Raw genomic sequence first — 22,218 nt, 5'->3', positions numbered from 1 at the left:
AAGCTGCCTGGGCTCTCATATTTCATCAACAAATAGACTTCTGTCACCAATCAGTGATAAATCTGGTACTTCCGAGGGTTCATTTCAAGCCCTTGCTGTTCTCTTTGCCAGCTTGTACCATGTGAAAGGCTTGGCAGCCTTACTGATAAAGTGGTATTTATCCAAATGCTTCCTTGGGCATATCCTGGAGTGTTAATGATTTGGTGATCTGATATTTCAGCAGTATGCAGAATCATAAATGGATGCTGCAATGTCAGAGGTATCTCTCTCTCTCCCTCTCCCTCTCTCCTTTCTCCTTGGAATTTTCTTTAAACAAAAAACAAAAAACTACTTGCTGACTTTGCCTCTGCCATTCTTTGCACTCTTCTGTTTGAAAAGAGACAGCTGGAGGTTCAGTCTGTTGCAGCCATGATAGGGATTACCTCTGCAGGGGGAGGGGGCATTGAGGTGGACACAGTAGGAAAGCTATAATCACTGCTGAAGTCTAGATTTGTATGTTTTTAGAGGTGGTGGTATGCAACAGAAGTGAGCCAAGCGAGAGGAGAATGATTTGTTCTGGTTCTGGTTCCTGGTGCTTCTGTGACTCCTATGCAAGCATAATTTTAACCATGGTTTGTTTTTCCCAAACTATGGTTGAATATTATGTCTGACAACACCTGATACATGTTCTAGGCAGTTTCCCTGTCTTCCCAGCTCTCTGCTTGCAAAGCAACAAGCCACTTTTGTGGGTGTCTTCCTCTATATTAGTGGGATAGGAGAGCTGAAAAATATGTCACATCCGGCAACCAATGTGCCCCTTTGGTTTCAGAGAGTATGTGGGTAGCAGTCTAAAAATTTTCACGGCCCTCCAGTGGCCATGGTGGCTCATTTACCAGAAGTAATGTATTTAGCATTAAATGGAAGTGTATACTCAATTCTGACCAAACTAAGCCACCTAGAGCAAAATATAAATCCCGGGGGCTTAGTTTGGTCAGAATCAAGTATTGCATTTTTCGCTCTATAGGACGCACCTGACCATAGGACACACCTTGTTTTAGAGGGGGGAAACACAAGGAAAAAAATTCTCCCCCTTTCTGCTCAGCGCCCCTTCAGCGAAGCGGCAGGAGAAACGGAGCCCCTTCTATTTCTCCTCCCGCTTTGCTGAAGGGGCTTTGCACAGCTCTCCCTCTCTGCTGAAGCCAAGAGAGTCTTGCTCTCCCGGCTTTAGCAAAAGGAACCCGAAGCCTGCAGAGCGCAGTGGGAACTCGTGCTGCGCTCCGAAGGCTTCAGGCGGCTATCCTTGAAGCCTGGAGAGCAAGAGGGGTCAGTTCGCATCGACCCCTTTCACTTTCCAGGCTTCAGCGAAAGCAACGCGAAGCCTCCGGAGTGCGGAGGGAGCGCTCCCTCTGCACTTCGGAGGCTTCGCATTGCTTTCGCTGAAGCCAAGGAGCCTGTATTCGCTCCATAGGACGTGCACACATTTCCCCTTAATTTTTGGAGGGGAAAAAGTGTGTCCTATAGAGCGAAAAATACGGTATATAGTTCCAGAGGTAACACATTACTTCTGGTAAATGATCCATCACAGCCACTAGAGGGCCATGAGCTTTTTAGACTCATCTACCCATGTACCCATGGATCACTGCCTTGCCGTGGCGAAGGGGCTTGAAGAACTCAGAGAAGCTATGAACTATGCCGAGCAGGGCACCCAAGATGAACAGGTCATAGTGGAGAGTTTTGACCAAACGTGATCCACCTGGAGGAGGAACCGGCAAGCCACTCCAGTATCCCTGCCAAGAAAACTCCATGGACAAAGACAACAGGCATATAAAAGTTATGACGCTGGAAGATGAGCCCCTCAGGTCGGAAGGCGTCCAACATGCTACTGGGGAAGAGCGGAGGGCAAGTACAAGTAGATCCAGAGCTGATGAAGCGGCTGGGCCAAAGCCGAAAGGACGCTCAGTTGCGGATATGCCTGGAAGCGAAAGGAAAGTCCAATGCTGTAAAGAAAAATATTGCATAGGAACCTGGAATGTAAGAACCATGAACCTGGGTAAGTTGGAGGTGGTCAAAAATGAGATGGCAAGAATAAATATTGACATCCTGGGCATCAGTGAACTAAAATGGATGGGAATGGGTGAATTCAGTTCGGATGACCATCATATCTACTACTGTGGGCAAGAAACCCGTAAAAGAAATGGAGTGGCCCTCATAGTCAACAAAAGAGTGGCGAAAGCTGTACTGGGATGCAATCTCAAAAATGTTAGAATGATCTCAATATGAATCCAAGGCAGACCTTTTAACATCACAGTAATCCAAGTTTATGCACCAACTACTGGTGCTGAAGAAACTGAAATTGACCAATTCTATGAAGACTTACAACACCTTATAGAAGTGACACCAAAGAAGGATGTTCTTCTCATTATAGGGGATTGGAATGCTAAAGTAGGGAGTCAAGAGATAAAAGGAACAACTGGCAAGTTTGGCCTTGGAGATCCAAACGAAGCAGGGCAAAGGCTAATAGAGTTCTGTCAAGAGAACAAGCTGGTCATCACAAACACGCTTTTCCAACAACACAAGAGACGACTCTACACATGGACATCACCAGATGGGCAGCATCGAAATCAGATTGATTATATTCTCTGCAGCCAAAGATGGAGAAGCTCTATACAGTCAGCAAAAACAAGACCTGGAGCTGACTGTGGCTCAGAACATCAGCTTCTTATAGCAAAATTCAAGCTTAAACTGAAGAAAGTAGGAAAAACCACTGGGCCGGTAAGATACAATCTAAGTCAAATCCCTATGAATACACAGTGGAAGTGAGGAACAGGTTTAAGGATTTAGATTTGGTGGACAGAGTGCCTGAAGAACTATGGATGGAGGCTCGTAACATTATACAGGAGGCAGCAACAAAAACCATCCCAATGAAAAGGAAATGCAAGAAAGCAAAGTGGCTGTCCAATGAGGCCTTACAAATAGCGGGGGAGAGAAGGCAAGCAAAATGCGAGGGAGATAGTGAAAGATACAGGAAATTGAATGCAGATTTCCAAAGAATAGCAAGGAGCGACAAGAAGACCTTCTTAAACGAGCAATGCAAAGAAATAGAGGAAAGCAATAGAATGGGAAGAACCAGAGATCTGTTCAGGAAAATTGGAGATATGAAAGGAACATTTCGTACAAAGATTTCCATAATAAAGGACAAAAGTGGAAAGGACCTAACAGAAGCAGAAGACATCAAGAAGAGATGGCAAGAATACACAGAGGAATTATACCAGAAAGAAATGGATGTCTCGTATACCCCAGGTAGTGTGGTTGCTGACCTTGAGCCAGACATCCTGGAGAGTGAAGTCAAATGGGCCTTAGAAAGCACTGCAAATAACAAGGCCAGTGGAAGTGATGGTATTCCAGCTGAACTAGTTAAAATTTTAAAAGATGATGCTGTTAAGGTGCTACACTCAATATGCCAGCAAGTTTGGAAAACACAGCAGTGGCCAGAAGATTGGAGAAGATCAGTCTACATCCCAATCCCAAAGAAGGGCAGTGCCAAAGAATGCTCCAACTACCGCACAATTGCACTCATTTCACACGCTAGCAAGGTTATGCTTAAAATTCTACAAGGAAGGCTCAAGCAGTATGTGGACTGAGAACTCCCAGAAGTGCAAGCTGGATTTAGAAGAGGCGGAGGAACCAGAGACCAAATTGCAAACATGCGCTGGATTATGGAGAAAGCTAGAGAGTTCCAGAAAGACATCTACTTCTGCTTCATTGACTATGCAAAAGCCTTTGACTGTGTCAACCATGGCAAACTATGGCAAGTTCTTAAAGAAATGGGAGTGCCTGATCACCTCATCTGTCTCCTGAGAAATCTCTATGTGGGACAAGAAGCTACAGTTAGAACTGGATATGGAACAACTGATTGGTTCAAAATTGGGAAAGGAGTACGACAAGGCTGTATTTTGTCTCCCTGCTTATTTAACTTATATGCAGAATTCATCATGCGAAAGGCTGGGCTGGATGAATCCCTAGCCAGAATTAAGATTGCCGGAAGAAATATCAACAACCTCAGATATGCAGATGACACAACCTTGATGGCAGAAAGTGAGGAGGAATTAAAGAACCTTTTAATGAGGGTGAAAGAGGAGAGCGCAAAATATGGTCTGAAGCTCAACATAAAAAAACAAAGATCATGGCCACTGGTCCCATCACCTCCTGGCAAATAGAAGGGGAAGAAATGGAGGCAGTGAGAGATTTTACTTTCTTGGGCTCAATGATCACTGCAGATGGTGACAGCAGCCACGAAATTAAAAGACGCCTGCTTCTTGGGAGAAGGGCAATGACAGGCCTAGACAGCATCTTGAGAAGTAGAGACATCACCTTGCCAACAAAGGTTCGTATAGTTAAAGCTATGGTTTTCCCAGTAGTGATGTATGGAAGTGAGAGCTGGACCATAAAGAAGGCTGATCGCCGAAGAATTGATGCTTTTGAATTATGGTGCTGGAGGAGACTCTTGAGAGTCCCATGGACTGCAAGAAGATCAAACCTCTCCATTCTAAAGGAAATCAGCCCTGAGTGCTCACTGGAAGGACGGATCGTGAAGCTGAGGCTCCAGTACTTTGGCCACCTCATGAGAAGAGAAGACTCCCCGGAAAAGACCCTGATGTTGGGAAAGATGGAGAGCACAAGGAGAAGGGGGCGACAGAGGACGAGATGGTTGGATAGTGTTTTCGAGGTTACCAGCATGAGTTTGACCAAACTGCGGGAGGCAGTGGAAGACAGGAGTGCCTGCTGTTCTCTGGTCCATGGGGTCACGAAGAGTCGGACACGACTAAATGACTAAACAACAACAACAACACCCATGTACTATCTGAAACCAAAGGGGAGCATTGGGGGGCAGCCAGGAGAGAAGAATAAACATGTGTAGAGAATAATGTGGACCACCTTCTGCTTTTCAGCACATACTGCCACAATTAGCTGAAAAGCAGAAGGTGGTCCACATTATTCTCTATACATGTTTATTCTTCTCTACTGGCTGCCCCCCACCCTACACAGACACACATCTTCAGAGGATAAAAATATAAGATGCTTTCTTTTAGTAAATCAGACCTCTTTTCTTAAACCTGTTGAATCAGGCCATTGCCCCATCTACCATCTAGTCCAGCATGCCACAGTGGCCAACCAAATGCTTATGAGAAGCCTTGCAAGCTGGACATTAGACATGGCCCTGTTCTGGAGTATCTTCTTTTAACTGGAACTGCCAGGCAATGCCAGGAGTTCATGCATGCTTCCACTGCCCTTCTCTTACCATTTTTTGACACACAAAAAATGCTCATTGTGTTCCAAGCTTAGCTTTAGCCAATCCTACCTGTTGGAGTTCACCTACTTTTATCGGAGACAATTTGTCTCACACAGACACACCCACCAAATTTGAGCAGGTAGTGCCAAATCGAACCTCATGTTACCTCTGCCCTTGATCATCCAGTTTAGCGAGTAATTATAAGGTAATGTCAGTCTATCAATAAGAATTAGCTTAATACCAACAGCTGCCAAATGAATTAAGTTGATGAGAGAGAGAGAGAGAGAGAGAGAGAGAGAGAGAGAGAGAGAGAAGACTACACCGGAACTCATAGGCTCTTACTAATTGCTTTATTTAAGCTTTTATAATGTGTAGCTAACCTGTGGCTCTATAGATGATGCTGGACTACAGCTCCCTGACCATTGGTGAAAGCTAATAGGGTTTGTAATCCCAACATCTCATAGAATCTCATGGAAGGGACCCTGAGGATCATCTAGTCCAACCCCCTGCAATGCAGGAATATGCAGCTGGATTGAACCTGCAACCTTATTGAGTGTCTGTGTCTCTCTCTCTCTCTGTGTGTGTGTGTGTGAGAGAGAGAGAGAGAGAGAGAGAGAGAGAGAGAGAGAGAGAGAGAGATCTGCCTTATTTTTCCAAACTTAGTTCTGGTGGAGGGTTTTCTAATAACTAAACATGTTAGATGTTCAAACAAAGCATGCAGTTCTTGGAAATCATGTCCTCCCTTAAAGAGGGCACGTGTTGCAGTCAGACCTGGAAACCGATCCCCCGTGTTGTGGGTGGGTAAAATTGGTCATCCACAACACCCAATTGGTAGGTCCCTCGTAGCTAGGTGCAATCTGGCCAGTGGGGTGCAGTCCAAATGGATTGAGGGACATATATATGCCCATGCACGTGACCCAGAGCTTCCTCTTTTGGCTCATGCATCGGAACACCCCCCCCATCTCTCCCTACATTTAGGGCATTTTGCACTTGACCTTGCTATGCTGTTGTGTGTCGCCTATCATTGGGACAGGGGAACGGCAGGAATTTCCCCCACTTGGCTGATTGGCTGTTGCCATTTGGGTTTCGCCTGCCACATAGCAAATTGTCACAACTTGTAAGGTTGTGGATAGGTTCAAGTGATAGGGATGGGAGAACACTCTCGCCATCCCTTTGTGAAGCGTATTCCTTTAAAGGAATCCAGGGACTCAAATGGTTTGGCCAACCCCTGAGAGGGGGTTGTGCCCATGTCTGAGTCCAGGGGGACATCTGGGTGGCGGGAGATAGTCCGTTCCCGATTTTTCACTTATCCAGGTGTTCACCTTTGACTGACCTATGCTGGAACCCTGGGTCAGCGCTACCTGCATGGCAGGGAGCTAGTCGAACCGGAGCCTATGCAACCACTCACTTTCTGTCATCAATAAAGTTGTGGCCTAAATTCTGCTAAAAACCAAAACTAAAATTTGGGTCAAGTGTGAATTTATATAGTGGGGAGGTTTCTGGGTCTGAATACGCAAACATTGCAACAAATCCCGTATACTTCAGGAAAGGAGGTACTGTATATTACTATATAGTGGAACCTTGGTTGTCGAACATAAACCATTCCGGAAGACCGTTTGACTTCCGAAACGTTCTACAACCGAGGCGCAATTGCTGGTCAGCAAAACCCATTGAAAAAAATGGAGAAATGTACCTCGGAAGCTGTCCGACTTCCAAGGCACTTTCGAAAATGGAAGCATTCACTTCCAGATTGTCGGTGTTCAACTGCTTTACAATTTGTAAAAAGACAGAGATGTAATTGTATTGCCTACTTTAAACTGACCAGTAGTGGCTCTCTGGGAATCTTTTCCCACCCTAATGTGTGTCACACCCCCAGGGTTAGAAAAATTAGCCAGGCGCATTTTGCACGTGGCTTCTGACCACTTTTGACTAAGTGAAGATGACTTGGCGCCAGGATGGTGCTTGGCATCTCCACCATTGGGATGTGCATGCCTGGGGATCATTGGATCTGGACTGTTTTCACACACTAGTACCCCATCCTGTAGAATTCTATCAGTTATAGTTCATCTGCACAATTGGAATGAATTTCTGGAACCAAAATGCTTTTTCTTACAGCATGTAAAAAATATAGTAAAAAGAGGTCGGAATAGGCCAGTATATATGTGGACTGTCCCTGGATCAAGTGACTTTTCTTCTTTAAGTTCTCAAACTTCTTAACTTAGTACAAGGTTGCCACCTGAACTAGCCAGATGTTTAACTGGTAATCAATCACAGTCAGTCCCATCATTCTAAAAATAATACTTTGGAGCCGTCTTGCCCCAAAATGGCAACTAGACATTCCGTAACCTTAGTTTAAAGAGTCATTTGGCACCTAGCTTATATACTGTATCTGAGTTACTAACGCTGCCCACCACTGATGTGTAATCTGTGATGTGTAATCAAGCTGGAGGATGCTTGTCTACCATCCCTTCTCTGCTCTTTGAGAATCCTTGATGGACTGCAGCCCAATGACAAAGTTTTCTCTTTATGTGAGTAAATAATTCCAGGATGTTTCTGTTGCAATAACAGGAGCCATTCACATTCAAGAAGTTACTGTGTTTTCCTCCGTGGAACTCAGAAACCAGAGAGATCAACCCTGTTAAATGTGTTTACATGATCATTATATTCCAGGTTGAACCAAAGGTGCCTGATCTTGGCAAAGGCAAGTCTGCCTGTCTGACGCTTCCCACTCATCTCAGCCTCTGATTCATCCCTTAAACATATACACAGATTAGAGGTTGAATTGAGTTCAAGCATCGTTAACTCAGGATAACTGATTGTGTAAATGGGTCCCTGGTGGCAGGAAGTGTTTATGCAACTTACATAGCTAAGTGGGCTACATTAGAATTTGGAGTGAGTGGAAGGGCACTGCTAATTTACATATTTAGTTACATTTAATTGTTATTCCTGTACTGCTACCCAAACTCCAAACTCCACATTAGATGTGTCCTACTGTTTCAGAATTAAAAAGAAAAAAGAAAACAAAGGGGGGGGGGAGAATTCTGTAAACTTCATGCCCCCATCCTCAGAATTGTGCAATCTTGTTGAAAAACTTTGATGGGCTGTGACTCCAGAGCTATAACAAAATACATAATAGATGATAGAATTGTAGAGTTTGAAGGGATGCTGGGGATCATCTAGTTCAGGGGTCCCCAAACTAAGGCCCAAGGGACTCGTTTATCCGGCCCGCGGCAACCCCCGCTGCTCGCTGCCACCACCCGCTCTTACTGGCACTGTGTTGTGCGGCTGCCCACCTCTGGGTTGGAGCACCAGAAGTAGCTTGTGTGCATGCGCAAGCGTTATTTCCAGTGCACATCTGGGTCGGAGGAGGCCCGTGCACATGCACACAAGCAATTTCCCGTGCTCCTCCGACCCGGAAGTGTGCCGGAAATAGCATGTGTGCACGTGTATGGGTATGCGCTCCCCCGCCCTTTGGCCCACCACGTGATTGGTGCTGGAGACCCCGGCCCAAGGCGTGGTAAGTTTGCTGACCCCTGATCTAGTTCATGGGTAGGCAAACTAAGGCTCGTGGACTGGATCCGGCCCAATTGCCTTCTCAATCCAGCCTGCAGACGTTCTGGGAATCAGCGTGTTTTTACATGAGTTGAATGTGTCCTTTTATTTAAAATGCATCTCTGGGTCTGAGGGACAGTGGACTGGCCCCCTGCTGAAAAAGTTTGCTGACCCCTGTTCCAGTTCAACCCTTTGCAATGCAGGCATATGCAGTTGTCCTATATGAGGATCAAACCTGCAACCCAGAGCACCACTCTCTAACCAACTGAGCTATAATTCTCAAACTGAGCTCTATACAGTATTTTCTGTAATTTCACCCCCAAAGTTACTACCATTCTGGTTTCCAATTACTTTCCACAGCACATCTTATCCAGGAACACACTGATTTAAAACAAAAAACAAAAAAAAATGGATTTTTTTTGGAAGACTGCTTTTTAATGACTCTTAGTGCTCCCCTAAAATATCTTGGAATGGCTGCATGTCATTTGTAAGCATCCAGCGTAAAGCTGCATCAGAGGCTCATGTCAGCCCAAGTTGTTGATTCTGAGCTGATTACAGTGTCTCTCGTAATTGCACTGCACTGTAACTTAGCATTATTTTTTTAGGAGGTCTAGATGTGGCTGTTGGGCTTTTGAAGCCTTTCCCCAATTGCTTACATCTCCACTCCTTTGTGTGAAGATTGACAAAGTGCATTACAGCTGCAAATGGTCTTTGTGCCTAATTCTGGAAGACTGGCAAGCTCCCGTGCACTGCTTTGTGAAGAGGTCCTGGATTTACTAAGCCGCTTGTCTGTCAGGGATTAATTTAACCTCTAATTACTACATTTTCTTCACAGTTTGCTACACATGAGCATGTTATAACAAAAACACAATGAGGGATGTGGTCTTACTTAGCTGTGGCTCTGGAATTAATTTAGAGGGTATAAAGTCAAACCTAACATACTTGGTGCTACAATATTTGTGCTGATTAAAGAATATAATCTTAATTTTCTAATGATTCCAGCAGCAGTAGAGCAAATAGCAGTAGCCTTTTTCTTTTTTTGGCTTGATGGAAAAGCACCTCAGCAAAGGCTCATTCTGCCTCAATCTGCTTAGGGATCGCTATGTAAACCTATCACTACACTTGGTTTTATTGTTCTTTCTTATATGGCTGGTTCTTCTTTCTGTACAAGAGATTATATCTTATGTTCAAAGCTAAACATTTTAGATCTGTTTCTAAACCGTTGCAGCCACACTGATAAGGCGGAAGTCTCTTCACCTTTGGGGACTTGAGACTTTTTTTTAAAAAAAAAAAGGGAAGGAAGTTTTAGTTTTTAATGAATCGTGCTGCATGTTTTATTTGCTGATCTTTTTAGCTTTTCTGCCTTTTTGTCAAGTTCTGAGAGTGAAGGGCTTTGAAGAAAACATGTGAGATATATATATATATATATAATATTTTTTATTCTTAGCTATGTTTTGAAAATCTAAAATTTGCATTTAACGATTCACATCCTGCTTTCCTCCGTCAATGAAGAAGCTAAAGAGATGTGCAGAAATGAAGCTGGGTTACGATATCAAATCGCAACACTAAATGCAAGTGGAAAGAATACAAAAAAACTTAGAAAGTGCAAAAGAAGATTCAGCAGTACCAGTAAGCACTCCTGGAAGTTCACAGAGCTTCTCGCTGTCATCTCCTTAACCCATTTTGAACAGATACATTATTTTTAATAGCATTGCATAGAGAGTATATATAGCATGTCAGTCATTCAGTGGCAGGGAATATGCCTTATATGTCAAATATCTCTGGTTTAATCCTTAGTTAAGAACATAAGAAGACTCTGCTGATTCTGGCCAGTAGCCCATCTAATCTAGCATCTTGCTCTCATGGTGGCCAATTAGCTGGCTATGAGAAGCACACAAAAGAAGGACATGAGCTACAACACACTTCCCAAGTGTGATTCCTAACAACTGGCCATGGAACACAGTTATAGCAGAAAGTAAGAGAAATGGAGTGGCTCTGCCTACCTTTGATTCTGCCCCACTCACTGCCAGGGTGAGGCCTACATATTTTTGTCTGAGAAAAGGTTGATGACCCTTGCTGAAGATGGGTCTCTGGTGCCCATGGCCTGGTTTGTACACCACATACCCGTCAACTGGCCCGGAAAAACTGGGACATCCTGGTTTTCCCTCACAAGAGCACAGAGGCCATTTTGGGTGCCTTGCTCTTAGACAATTTCGGGCCAAGATCTTGCCCTGAAAAGAAGCATTGGGGTGTCCCACAATCTCTCGCAGTGCCCCAAAATGTGTGTTTTGGGACACCATGCCTGTAAAAAGACCTTTTATTTCTGTTGTCAAAGTTCAAAGGCAGGGGGCAGCAAACGTTTTCAGCAGAGGGCTGGTCCACTGTCCCTCAGAACTTGTGGGGGGCCAGACTATATTGGGGGGAGGATGAACAAATTCCTATGCTCCACAAATAACCCAGAGATGCAATTTTAATTAAAAGGGACACATTTTACTCATGTAAAAACATGCTGATTCCCAGAATGTCCATTGGCCGGATTGAGAGATCCGGCCCCTGGGCCTTAGTTTGCCTACACATAGTCAAAGGAATTGTCTATAAAGGTGGACAATCTTTCTTTTTTTTCTGTCAAGGGTCATATTTCCTCAGAGGAAATTTCGCAGAGGGGTGTAACCTGCCAGTGGTGAACAGAACCAGAGCTGAAGATGATCTGAGATAGTGACAAAAGTGGTCTGGATTAAGTAACCTGGAATAAGGACCCTCCCCCCCACCTTCAATTTTCACCATGGCTACCTGAGATTGGCATCCAGTGGTTTAATCAAGAAGGAAGGAACAAACTGATGGGATGGAAGAATGGGGTGGCTTTAGGAGGTGTCAGAGACTTCATAAAATTAGCTTGTCTGCAGGTTGCCCACCTGTTATATAAAGAGAAGTAGGCAATTCTAATTCATGTTAATATATGGGAAACAAAACAAAAGATTTCTATTCTGCACGTTCCTCTGTTTGTCATCCTGGAATAAAATGATTTTGTGGGCATTCAGTGGATCTGCATTATGGGAACACCTCTCTCTCTTTTTGGCAGAGGAATCCTCTACTGTTACTAGAAGACGGGGGGGGGAGGCTAGCGAATGAACACATTTCCAGGCCTGCATCTTAATGACTGACCTTCAGGGTTAAATTTTCCACAGGTGACCAAGCTAAGTGGGCTCCAGTTCCGTATCATTCCACTCAACCCCTAAAAGCAATCTTACAATACGGTTAGATAATTGTTTCCAAATAGCTATCAGGTACTCATCTGGTACAGTCAGCAGAAGGATACAGAACTGATAGCGGATTTAATTCAATTTTGTTCTTCCCAGCTGCTTCTGCTTTTGTTAGAGTGCTCTGAACAGTTTCCTCATATGAAAGCAATTGCTGCATTCTTTTAGTTTTTTAGAAACCAAGTAGATTAAGTGATCCTGGTTTTTATTCTTCTTCTTCTTTTTTTTACTTACTAGACTTTCTCCAGCTTGCTCCTTTAGGATTGCTTGTGTTTTCTTAACTTACCCTTAACTTATCCCTTTTCATTTTTCAAAAATCACAAGGGCTACAAAAACAGCTCCGTTCAATGCAGCCATCAGAAACACAGGCCAAAGGGGCTGCCCAGTGATGACTCATTGGGATGGAATTTCTGTTCCTCCCTTGTCAAAGAGTGCAACTTACTCCAAAAGGAGCAAGTATCTGTTTTTGATGCTGCTGCTTTTAAATGCTTTGCATTGCTGATTTAAAGCCACAGGCTTCTGTCATGAGACCTTGTTCTACATGAGGAGACAATTGCAAAGTTTCTTTTATGTGTTCAGCCAAAATGAATTTAAAAGATAAACATATTATCCATGCTAAAGTAGTCAGGGCACCTGAGTCTTCTCCTAAGCGGGCCCTGCTGAGTCAAATGGGAGGGGTGCCTATGCCAGACACAGGCTACCCATCAGTGGTGTGCAGTGAAATTTTCCATAGGGTAACAGTTAGGGTCAGAGGCGCCAGCTTACATAGGCTCCCTGGGCTTTGGGAAGGAGGCATCAGGCCTCGGACCCCTTTTAGAGACTTTGGGGGCATTTTTTAAAAAATCCAGTGTTTCCTAGTGAGCATTTATGATTGCTTGGGGTGGGTGGGTCTTCAACCACTTGGCTAATAGAGTTGCATTTTCCTCAGGAAATAATCCAGTCTTAATGTATCAAAGTATATGGTAGAGCTGCTTTTCAGTTATAAAGAAGTCTTGTGTCAGCATTCCCAGCTTTTTTGCTTACCTGCCTGTCTGCAAAGCTCCGCTGACAAGAAGTGACTTGCCAGCGCTGCTCAAAATTCCAGGCATTGTTTCTTGAAAACGAAATGCCACCCAAGGCACAGGTTCGGAAGTTGCATGCTTCCGTGTGCCATTGCGTCATGAGTAGCCTCTCTGTCATCTTCATGGTGTTCATTCCTCGCATTGGTTTGCCATGCATCCTCCGCCCATGCATATTTGCTCAGCAAATGAGGTTAATTAAGTGTATGTTTCATCACAGAACTATGAGAGTGCTCTTCATGATGCACAAACCTGTCACTTTCTGAACTATCCTGTAGCAGCATTTAACATTATTTATTCATTGCATTTATAGCTCCCCCTTTTCTCCAAAGAGTTCAGTGTGGCATACAGTGTTCTCCCCCTCCTCATTTAGTCCCCACAATAACCCTGTGAGGTAGTGTTACAGGCCCAGGTTGGGATGGACTGTGAACTTTAAACAACAACCTTGTAGTGTATGCCAATTTGATCCAAGTTTGAGACATGCACAACTCACAGATCTTTCTTTGAAAAAGGGAGCGCAAAGATCCCAGGATAAACAGCCAGACGACAAAAAAAAGAAGGTGGTTCAAAGCTTTTTTCTTTTGCTAACCAAATGTTACAGCCAGAGGGTTCTCTTGCTAATGAAGAGTAACCGTGGAAATGAGGGATAGAAATGGGAGTGAAGGAATTATTCTGGTTAGACAGACTAAAACTTAATTCGTACACACAAAGAACCAGCATTCTCACACATACACATACCAAGGTAATTAAGGCAAGAGTGCTCTGTGCTGTGTTATAGTTTAAAAATTGCTACTATGGCCTACTGAGCATTTTCCTGCACTGTGTTATATGAAATTGGGTGATAACCAACTCTGGAAAGCAGCTTGTCAATATGTTTTAGAATATTATTATTTTCCAGAACTGAGCTCTGCTTTGACTTTGAATGAGTGTCAGCTAAGGGATTGCCTCTTCTGGATAGAATCCCAAAGGGACCTGCAACTAATTAGAAACGCCGAATTTTCCTCTGGGTATCCACTCATGAGAACAGAGCATTTTAGAGCTGGTTATCTGACCAAACTCTCACCAGTTTCCTTAAGAAAGGCCTTTATTGAGCTGTATTTCCAAGTGATGCCCACCGCAGTCTTGGATGGCCAAACACAGATGGACTCTGTATTTGTGGTCAACCCCAGGTGGAAGACATCACTCATTATCTGTTAGCCTGCAGCTTATATAGAGACCCAAGAGATTCTGAAACCTTTGTTTACGCAAGCAAATAGTTACACCCTGGCAGAAATGGTTCAGTTTCTTATGAGTGAGAATAATAGCTTTGTAATACAGCGTGGCTCTCTATGCACCGACTGCAGAAAAAAACCGGGAAAAAGGAGTTAGATAAAATTGCTATAAATAGTTGTGATGATTTGGAGATTTAATCTGAAAACAAGCTGGATTTGAGTTTGTTGGTATCTCTGGTAACTTCTTGCTTTTACATCGTGGATGTTGGCTTATGTTATGTTCTGCATTGTTTTATTAATACTATCGTATAAATAAATTTATGAAACTGAAACATCTCAAGGATCTGGGCTAGGGATGCTATAACAAGCAAAAATAAGAGGGAAATGTAAATACTACAGACAACTGTCTCCTTGGGTTTTACTGATTTAGGTATTGTAATCCTTTTTTGTGTGAATTGTAATCCTTTTCCCAGTTGGCCTCCTCAGTTAACACTAGGTCTTCTTCACAATTGCCTTCACCATCCTAATTGGCTTCTCCAAATTGGTCCTGAGAGAGAACTGCTCACCTGTCTCGGTAGGTAAAAGTTATTTCCAATAGAATCCATAATGCCAGTTGGCTTGTGAAAGCAGCACTCTTCTCTACCAAGGTCCAGGTTTGAATTGTCTCGATATTGTTATTTTGCATGCATGGAAGCATCCGCCATTTGTGTAGGGCCAAAGGTTAAAGTAGCAAAAGTCCAGATTGACTATGGGTGTGAACTGTGATGCAAGCCATCTTGCATACTTCTTAGCCCTCTGAAAGCAAAACCCATTCACACACAAAGATGCACGCAAATGTAATTTTCATTCCCTGCTTGCCATGCAATCGCTAAGGCTTGAATTATTTCTTATCGAGGTACATATATTCTGTTCTGAAAGGCTCATAACTTAAGTTTTCAACCCAGCTAGGTTAAAACACAGCTTTACTTAACTGTTAAAAGGATAGAATAGTATAAATATGTTTGATACACATTTTAAAAGCATTGTATATGAATATATCATAAGCATAAATAAATGAAACAGTTGGCTGGCATCCCATCTGTCCCAAGAGACAATAGAATATGTCTCCAAGGGTCAAGTCAAACTGCTGCATTAGCAGCCCCAAAGCAACCTCCCTGGAGCGCAAGTCTGGGCAGCATGTATGAAGGTCCTGGGCTACCCAGGTGACAAAGGCCTTCTCTTGGGCTCACTGGTGTGGTCCAAGGAAAGGCAAATCAATACGTTTGGCATCACCTTGCCTGCAGGAGTTGCTGGAAGGAGGCACCATCCAGCCATCTTAGGGACTTCTCTACGTATTTCTGTAGAGTTTACTCCTTAACCATCTCCACTCCCAAAGGTATCCCACAAGGCAGCGTAGTTTCTTCCTGGATGGGCAGCCTTCCCAGATTGACAAGCCCCACCTGCCCCTCACTTCCCTCTATAGCACGTGCAGAAACCGCCTTCTTGACTGTTGGACCCACTACGGTCTCGTCTGCTCAATCCACCAGAGCCTGTCTTCACATGCAGGGGAAATCCCTAACTCACTCAGGGTTTGAGACCCATCGAGTGCCCTCTTAGTAACTTAATAGATTGCCAAATACATAGCTTGGCCCTAGTGCTTCTGTGCATTAGGTTTGCCAACTTATTATTATTATTTAAAAAAACAGATTTAGAAGTATAAATAGGAAATAATAGTAATGCAAAACCCAAACCCCCGCCCTCAAAATAGCACTCTTAAGTAATGTGCTGTCTTAGCTTAAATGTCAAATGCTACATGACACAGCCTAAAATGTAACTCCATTGATTTTATTTGGGGCATTTGCTCCCCGCTCTCTAAGATTTAATAGGCTTTGTTGAAGTCAGGCAGACCAAAGTATGTGAGGCAACTTCTTAGAAAAGTCTAAAAAGTGATCCAGAGTGATATCATATTCCTGCTTGGGGCAACGCCAGTTGCAAGTCATTGTTTGAATAAGTCCATTTTAATGTGCATTGAAATCCAAAAAGGAAAATCTGGCGAATACAGCCCAGTCTAGTTGTATATGGAACATGTAAGGACAGCACAGTCTGGAGACCTCAATATTCTGACCTAATGCAGTTTTGGCCTGCAATGAGAACTGTTCTTTGTACTTTCAAAATGGCTTAAAATCTTCCAAACCAACATTTAAATAATCACATGTGTGGGGCTAATGATGCATCATCTAAGGTGACTTTTTCCAAACAAACGAGGCAGCTGAAATGAAGGCTCATTGCTCTGTGAAGACCATGAGCTCTGTTCAGTAATAATACTGAAAATAAATAAGAATATGTTCAGAATATGTCTGCAGTTCCCCTGTTCTGTAATTCCAGTGATGTGGCTTATGCATCTGGCTCTGTCCGGTAGCTGATTTGGGCAAAAGATTCCTGCATTCCAGGAGATAGTACTACATGGCCCTTGTGCTTCCTTTCATGTTGATAACAATGTGAACTCTATATGCTCAGACCCCACATTTTCACTAACTTTAGTGCTGTGTAAGCAGGGATTCTCTACTACGGATGCAAGTGGCTGGATAGCTCAGCTGGTGAGAGTGTGGTGCTGTCAACACCAAGGCAGCTGATTCGATCCCCATATGGGACTGCTGAATACTCCTTCATTGCAGGGGGTTGCACTAGATGATCCTCAGGGTCCATTACAACTCCACAATTCTACGATTCTATGACCAATCTTTCAAAAATAAGATAAATTCAAAGAGTTGTGATGTAGCAAGGGGCATCACAGGTTTTACGGGTTCCTGATGTTCTGCAATAAGGGATCATTCTTGACAATATGGGGATGTACGTTTAAAATGATAGCTTTCTGGTCTTTCTTGTTTCTTGTTTCTGGCATTTAAGTGTGCAGCCGGACAAGCCATGACTCTATTTCCTTTCCTGTTTTCTTTATTCCTGTATTGGCTTGTTTGCTGGAACATCCTGTTGCCCCAAATGCTTACTTCCTTTTGGTTGCAAAAAAAGATGTTTGGGTTTGGCTTGAAGCAAAAAGAGAAGAAAGAGGCTGCATGAGAACTTTTTGTTTTCGATCAGAAGTGAATCTTGGTCAACAATCTCAGGAGGTAGATCAAGTTTAATTTCAGCTGAGAGTTGTACGTCCTTCTTACATCAGTCATTAAAGTTAAGTGTTTCGACATTTCATGAAAGGAGGCAAGTGGAATATGAACTTTAGGATTAACTGATGAGACAACTTACTCTATACATGACTGCCACAGAAATGCCCCGCCTTTTCCACTTCCCTCCAGGCTGTCTAAAGCCTTTCAACTGTAATGGAGCAATTTGATTACTTTGTAGTGTTAAGCTAAGAGGATAAATCTTCCTGCCTAGGGAGTGAGGAAGCAGCCAAGCAATCAGAACACAAACAAGCTAATGAATGGCCAGCATTTCTGCATAGAGTCCAGCAGGAACATAGTTCCTGGGATAGTCTGCTAGCAGCTATGCTTATTGGCCTCTTTTATTTTATTTTTTTGCTATGACCACTTTTATCATTCTTTGTAAATGGAGAGACTGTGTCAGCTTACAATGGATCATTATTGTACTCTGCTTTAGGGTGGGGAGGAGACTGAGGTGCAGAGGACTATTCTGGCCTGTTGCAGTTTAGAAACTTCCTAGCTGATCTCGCTTGACTAGACCATAGGAATGGTGTTCAGCCTGGCGTTATCTCCTATGCACCCACATGCTCACAGTTCCCAATGCAGGAGCAAATCTTAAACACTTTATAATAGGGGTTAAGGGAGACTTGAAAGATTAAGCTGTTGATTTCTTCTTCTTTCTACTTTGCACTTCCTGGCTTTAAACATCTACTATGAGCTCCTTATTATGCCTGTTCTATTCCCCGCCCCCCTACCTTCATACTACCTAGATATACAACATTTCAATTAATCTCCATAGAGACCAGCTGAAGTCAAAATTAGGCCATTTAAAATTGTTTCTGAGACTCATGTGCCTAAACCCACTGTTGGACAAAATTAATTTGAAAGAGCTGTGAGGCTGGAAATAGTTCCAAGTGGCAACAAAGGACCGTGTTGGAAATGGCTATACAGTATAAACCTACATTGCTTGCCTGAATAGAGAAGGTTTTGTGACAGTATGGGGTTTTCTGATACTGTGTGTGCTGCTTGCCAGAGGTTTTGGGCAAGGCAGTGGCTTAAATTTTTTAGAGAAGCCAATAAAAAGGTAGCAGTGCAAATTAGCCGTGTTAAAAAAATAGCCACCCAGAATGAGCCGACTTGAAACTTGATTTATAATAGAAATTGTATGCAGCATTGGTACTCCTCCCCCCCGTGTGCTTTATGTGCATTATATTTTTGTAGCCCTTAACAACATATGTGTGTAGCGAATCAGGATTATTTCCTCACCATCACAATGCAGATGGGAGGAAGTCAGCCTGGACAGCTCAGTTGCTTAGTGTGTGGTGCTGATAACACCAAGGTTGCAGGTTTGATGGGGCTTTGGCTAGATGATCCTTAGGGTGCCAACTCTGCAATCCTATAATTCTATGACTGGGGATGGGAAAATGAGTTGCCTACAGTCATCTTACTAGTTAAGGGCAGGTTCAAGTAGGGACGTGAGGATTTGCGGCCTAGCCCTTTCCACCCCCCACCCCCCCAGTTGTGCTACACTAACTCGTTTAAAATTTGCCCTGGTGGGCACACTTATCACCACCTTCTCAGGGCATTTGCAGATGAATCATGAAAACTGTACATGGGAACTACACAGTGGCGTAGCCCCAGTGACACCGCTCCATAGGGCAGGGCACCCAGAGGCAAGACATCCCAGGAGTGGGGGGCGCCGCCAGAATTGCATCCCTCCCTGGTGCCCTCCACCTGTAGGAAGCTGAGGGGGGCATGGCATGTGTTGTGTATTGAGTCAAAGGATTTTATATCTGCATTATTATTGTCTGTATTTGCATTAGGGTAAAGTAACTGCCTTTTGGTTCCAGAGGGTACAGCTACTATTGGTTCATTTAAGCTGCTGTATTTGGATCCTCTGTCTTATTGGTTGCCTCCAAAAGGCAGGACTGTGATTGCCTGATATTGTTCCCTCCAAAATGTATCCTTTCTAGTTTGTTCCCTGTCCCTATAAATGTAGCTCTCCCTTCCTCAGTCTTCAGTCTTGTTTGCTTTAATAAAGAAGTGTTACTAGAGAACTGTCTCCAGCATATGATGTCAAGAGAGCTGAAATCACAAACCCCACGTCACAACAACTGGCGACGAGGATGGGATCTGGAATGCTGAGGAGTGGTTAAATGCAGCCCTGCCTCAGAGTCCGGATTGTAGCTAAGAACAAGACTCACTGGCCAGCTGAGAAGACGACCCTGCCCACAGGACAATGGAGAGTCCAAGGATATTGGAGCCCTTCCAGCCATCAGAGCCCCACACGTGGGAAGACTACGTCGAACACTTCGAGTTCTTCGCAGTGGCTCAAGGGATCACCGATGCCAGCAAAAGAAGGGCCACATTCCTGAGCTACTGTGGGCCTGAGACCTTCAAGCTGGCCAAGGCATTGCTTGCCCCAGCGAAGCTAAGTGAGACATCTCTCAAAGATATTCTTGCCTGCCTAACAAGCCATTTAGCACCTACTGAGACCAAGATGGCCCGGCGGATGGAGTTTCATAAGAGGCAGCAGCGTGCTGGGGAGTCTGTATCTGCATTTGTGGCTGAACTGCGGAAGCTCGCTCAGCACTGCAACTTCCAAGATCTGGAAGAGACTCTCCTGGATCGGTTTGTCGGTGGTCTGAGCAGCAAGAAAGCCAGAAGACGCATCGTGGCTAAAGAGGTTACCCTTGCTTCAGCCTTGAAGGAGGCCACCGCCACGGAGAATTATGAAAGAGAGGAGCTTGATGCCAGTCGCAGGGTCCCTAAGCCACAGATAGAAGTTGCGCATGCCATGGACGAGCTAGAGGCTACTCCGAGCCAGAGCCCAGTCCGTGGGGTCGAGTCAGTGCGTCAGGCCTGCACAGTGCACAAAGATCACCGAGGCAGGTGCCCTGGTTGTGGCGGAAACCATGAGCGGAACAGTTGTCGTTTCTGGGATGCTATGTGCCGGACGTGCGGAAAGACAGGTCACATCGCCAGGGTCTGTAGATCGGCAGCGTTGGGAGCGACAGGAGCACCTAGACTGGAGCATCACAGATCGGCCACAGCGAACCATGTTCTAAAGGACTGCCACTACGTAACGGAGATCAATGGGAGGGTCGTGCAGTTTCCAGCGCAAGGCAAGGCACACGTCAAGGTGAAGATTGAGGGTCAGCTGTGCGACATGGAGGTGGACTCCGGATCTGGATTCACTATCGTGTCGGACCAGACCGCGAGGACATTCTTCCCCAGGGGTAAGTTGCCCCATCTGGAGCCCTTCCCGGCAACTTTGCAGTCATACTCAGCGGGCTGCATCCATGTCATGGGAATGTGTGCCGTGAGAGTACAGTTCCGGGACAAACAGGCGGTACTCAAACTGGTGATTGCAAAGGGCAGTCGCCCCAGTCTCCTGGGCACTGACTGGTTTCCCGCCCTGGGACTGAGTATATCCGGGCTTAATTCAATCCAAACCTGCCCTGAGATGAGCGAGGCATTATGCAAAGAATTTGCTGGTCTCTTTAATGGAAAACTGGGTTGTTATAAAGGGCCCCCAGTTGACTTCGAATTGGACCCTGGGGTGGCCCCAATCCGACTCAAACCAAGGCGAGTGCCATTTGCACTGCAACCCAAGATTGAAGCAGAGCTGGATAAATTGGTCAAGCAGGGAGTTCTCTCACCCGTGGACTCCGCTAAGTGGGAGACTCCAATCGTCACGCCCCTTAGAGTAACCCCACAATCAGCGGAAGCACAGACTATTGTCACACATAAAGGGGCGTTCAGAGTTAACAGATTACAATTTGGAGTTCGTGTGGCCCCAGGGATTTTTCAAGGGCTCATGGAACGCCTGTTAAGAGGTCTGCCGGGGGTCTTGCCATTTTTTGATGACTTTTTGATTGGTGGAAAAGACCCACAGGAACTGGTTGCGCGTGTCCGTGCAGTGTTGCTCAAGTTCAAGGAGGTGGGGTTGCAACTAAAAAAGGAAAAATGCAGTTTTGGGGTGCCAACTGTGGAATTCTTGGGGTTTAAAATTGATGCATCAGGCATCCACCCCACAGATGCTAAGGTTAAGGCCATCATCGAGGCACCACGACCACAGAAGAAGACGGAGTCATTCCTGGGACTTATTAACTTTTATCATTCGTTCTTACCCCAGAAAGCTTCGGTAGCTGAACCATTACATAGACTGTTGCAGAAAAAGAATGTGTGGCGATGGGGGCAGGAGCAGCAGAAGGCTTTTGACTCTTTGCGAGGAATGCTGAGTAGCAAGAGCGTCCTTGCTCATTATGATGAATCGAAGCCGCTGGTCCTGGCATGTGATGCCTCTCAATACGGCCTGGGGGCGGTGCTGAGTCATAAGGAACCGGATGGGTCGGAAAAGCCCATCTCTTTCTATTCCTGTACGTTGTCAGCCACGGAGCGCAACTATGCTCAAATTGACAAAGAGGCGCTTGCAGTTGTGGCAGGAATCAAAAAGTTCCATGATTATGTGTACGGTCGTCATTTCTCAATTGAAACGGACCACAAACCACTGTTGGGGTTGTTCAACCCGAACAAACAAACGCCACAAATGTTGCGTTGGTCTATATTCCTGAACGGGTTCCAGTACACCTTGACCCATGTGCTGGGGAAGCGGTTGTGCCATGCTGATGCGCTGAGTCGATTGCCCCTTCCTGGCGGGAGCAATGAGGATCCTGCTCCAGCGGAGCACATAATGATGCTGGAAACACTTCCTGGGGCTCCTGTAATGGCTAC

At 44.7% G+C, this 22,218-nt stretch overlaps 1 protein-coding gene across 24 annotated transcripts in view; it reads left to right on the top strand.

The window, feature by feature from the left end:
• The window catches only part of MAMLD1 (mastermind like domain containing 1), a 132,549-nt gene that overhangs the window by 15,162 nt on the left and 95,169 nt on the right, over positions 1-22,218 (top strand). The gene's annotated exons all lie outside the window — the stretch shown is intronic.

The sequence above is a fragment of the Podarcis gaigeae genome (genome assembly GCF_964106915.1).
Source record: "Podarcis gaigeae genome assembly, chromosome: Z".
Lineage (NCBI taxonomy): Eukaryota > Metazoa > Chordata > Lepidosauria > Squamata > Lacertidae > Podarcis > Podarcis gaigeae.
This window is presented reverse-complemented; position numbering and strand designations above follow the sequence as displayed.